This window comes from Centrocercus urophasianus, unplaced genomic scaffold, assembly GCF_019232065.1.
Source record: "Centrocercus urophasianus isolate 14NV4802_14NV808 unplaced genomic scaffold, USGS_Curo_1.0 seq_13, whole genome shotgun sequence".
In the NCBI taxonomy this organism is placed as follows: Eukaryota; Metazoa; Chordata; class Aves; order Galliformes; family Phasianidae; genus Centrocercus; species Centrocercus urophasianus.
In genome coordinates this window covers 26851703-26855047 of record NW_024884475.1, presented here as the reverse complement: position 1 = coordinate 26855047, position 3345 = coordinate 26851703, and the positions used below count along the sequence as shown (strand labels likewise).

Below are 3345 nucleotides of genomic sequence, written 5' to 3'. Positions count from 1 at the left end.
TTATTTGATTTATCATAATAGCTCTTCTGTGTTAATATCACTGTAAGTGTTCTCAGCCAAACTATGGTTTTATTTAAATGCAGGTAAACATAGAAGGAACCTTGATGTCTTGTGCAGTTTCTGGAAAATTGAGAATGTTCTTACAAACAAAGCTCAGGTGAATCATCGGCTCTGTGCCTCTGCCTTACAAAACATTGAATTCATGAATGTGGCTCTGAAAGCATCTTGGCCTACAATGTCAAGGCTTTTTTTTCCCCACAGAGATAGCTCTACAGGAATAGGCACTTGTACTTCACCATTGAGTGTATATTTGTTAATTTGAGTATTCCTTCATTTTATGCTTACGTCCTTACTAGTCTATGCTTTTAGACTGTTATATTTGTTATGTTTATGTACAGCATAACATTGTTAATGCTGTAACAATCAGATGCTAATTTTCATTTAGATCTGTAGGGAAAGAAAAACCCAACGAAAACAACGTCCAAAAAAACTCTACATGGAAAAGAACAGAAAATACTGTGCATGATCTGGCTCAGATTTACCAGAATTCAGTGAAGCTGAACAAAGAAGGGGAAGGAGAAATGTCTTCTGTTTCATTTGAAAAACAAACAAACAAACAAAAAGATTCTGTAGAGTGAAATTACCTGAAGACTGGATCAGTATCTAAGCAAACTGCCAAGTCTCCAAGACCAGAACGTGGGCACGTGGCAGGAGCTGTAGTCTGCTTTAGTCTGCTTCTACAGTAAGTATCCTGTGAGTTAATGTATTTGTGAATCTATATCGTGTTGTGATAATTGGGAAAACTAGTAGAAGCAGGAATTTTACTGAACGTACTGAGAGATGTACATATAGCACAGCTGCACACCAATCGCTAGTGCTGCTCATTAGTTTTCAGGTAGCAGAGGCAGGGCAGTGGGAACGTTCTCAGTAAGAATCTGTGAAAAATGCAAGAATATCATGGAAAAATTAGCCAAAGATGGAAAACACTGCTGTCATAGGGAATGCCATCGCATTGCCTTGCCTACTTTTCATTAGGAGCTGCTGGGTTGGCGTTGTTTGATGAGGATGGCTTCTAGGCACAAGGCATGTTTGTAGTGTGTGCAGGACAGTATGAGATTTTTTGACAGCTGGTCCTTTTCTTTTATCAAAAATTTTCTTTGAGTTTCAGACAAACATACAAACAATCCTGCTACTAAGTTTCAAATTAGGTTTCAGTCCCTCCTGAAAAATCATCCTTTCTCCAGTTCTATTGCTTTACTATTGCAAATGACTCACAAATGCTTTCTGAAATTTCATTAAAATGTGGGAGGAATTGTAAGATTATTTTGTATCTTAGGTAAGACAAAAATTGTTATAGTGCATTAAAGGAACCTCCTTTGCCATCTGCGCAGTTTGACACTTCTGTGCAGTCTGATGCTTCATGTAGCTAATTTTTCTGCAGTGAAGTGTTTAAACAGTTGAGTTAAATTCTGTTCAATGCCTGAACTTCTATTCCATGTGATGTTATTTCTCCACCGTGTCCTTTTTAGATTGTGTAAGTCGGTTTATCAAAAAGGACAATGGAAAGACATTTTATACAGTGGATATTTGGTATGCAACAGTAGTCATATAGACTAAATGCTGCATAATTCAAATTATATGTTTAGTCACAGGATGTTTCTAATTGAGATGAACAGAATGCGATGTACTCCCATTGCTAAACAAGTGACAGACATAAACACTGTTTGAATTGCGAGAGAAATATGAAAGATAGTGAGGTGGAATAATAATACAACACTCCAATCCTTAACAGACAGATTGCCGTAGTCATTGCCTGCCCCAAAGACTAGCTAAAGAGTGTGGAGGGTGAGGCAAGAATAACATTATTAAAGCTTTAACTTGGCTTATATTCTTTCAAAGGGGATAGTACAGGCTTATACTTGATAGTAACAAGTAACTGTATACTATTTCTCATGTTTTCAGATAAAGCCTATGAAATGTACTGTCTGTACTACAGGAGCAATGCTTGCACTGCAAAGGAACCAATAAACACAAAGAGAAAAGTGAAATGGTAGGATGCAAACAAGTAATTGAATGGCAATTTCCAGCTACTTGTAAGTTTTAGTAAATGCCCTAACAGATTGATGAAATGTGAACAAAAACAGTACAAAATGGGCGATATTTATCTTGTCCAAAAGCTTACTGTGTTTTTCCCTACTTCTTTTCTTTTCCCCTTCAGATGAAAATGTTTTGAAAGAATAAAATTATTGCTAACAGTGTGTTTAGGAAATCCCATAGGGACTTTTATGGGAGCTAGATGGCTATCTGAGATTTGGGGACTGGCATGGAAATTTGTGCTTCTATTTTTGATGATTTTCTGCTGTTTGGAAAAAAAATAATCCTCAAGGACTCAAAAGAAGTTAGTTCCACTGATTTCCCTTCCAAATATTCTCTAGGCAGTACTTATCCTACAGGTAGTTGTACAAATCTTTTTTCTCTCTTTGATCATTTTCTAGAACGTGTTTTTGCTATTGGTTTCTCTACAGGGTTTTGTTGCTGCTGTTGGTTTTGTTCTTTCTCACCTCCTCATCCAGCACTACCAAGCAACATATTTGTCTAGCATGTCTTGCTTGAAGTGAAATCTGCTACAATTTCCATTATCTACTTCTAATGTGAGTTGAGCAGTTTGTTATAACTATCCTGAAAATAGCTACTGAGCTACTTTATGTTAAATTGGTGCATCAGGTAAAAACTGATCTTTGTGTGGTCTTCAAGTGCATTTCTCTTCTGTTAACTTCCGTGAGGCCTGGGTGTAATATTACTAAAATCAGCATCATCTTTGGAAATTCATCCACTGATCTCTTCAATCCACTGATTGTGAGATTTAGCTTTTGGTATGCTTGTTATATTTGTTAGAAAATTGGATTTTTTTTCCTTAGTGTTTCTATTTCATTTAATTCAAGCTCTCTCCATAAAGCTTCTGAAGTATAAGAACAATTGCTTCTGTTCCAAGGCTATTTACAATGGTTTGAAGGGCCTCCAGGGCATCGTACGGAGATGGCTGTAAATCCTCGCTTTTGTAGGAATCAGAAAATTTGCTATACTTCCCAAATAAAATAAAATCCCAGAACTATGTTGAGCCTTTGAGCTTAGACATCCTTTTTTTTTTTTTTTTTTTTTTTAATCATATTAAGACCACAGTAGCAGAGAAAGAAGTCAGCAGTAATAATCTTGTTGCTTCCATTAACACATAGTTTAGGTTTTCTGCTTGCCATGTAAATTTCAGACTTGGGGACCCCATTGAGTCCTTAGCATTTTTAGATCACAAGCTATTTATTTCTAATAATCTCTTTTCTTGTTTAATAT

General features: G+C 36.2%; 1 long non-coding RNA gene across 1 annotated transcript; it reads left to right on the top strand.

Moving 5' to 3' along the window:
- Window positions 1-464: 464 nt before the first annotated feature.
- LOC122157016 lies at window positions 465-2646 on the top strand. The gene is made up of 3 exons (XR_006167751.1): window positions 465-742; window positions 1963-2050; window positions 2526-2646. It is a non-coding gene; the product is annotated as an uncharacterized LOC122157016 (long non-coding RNA).
- The last annotated feature ends 699 nt before the right edge of the window (window positions 2647-3345 follow it).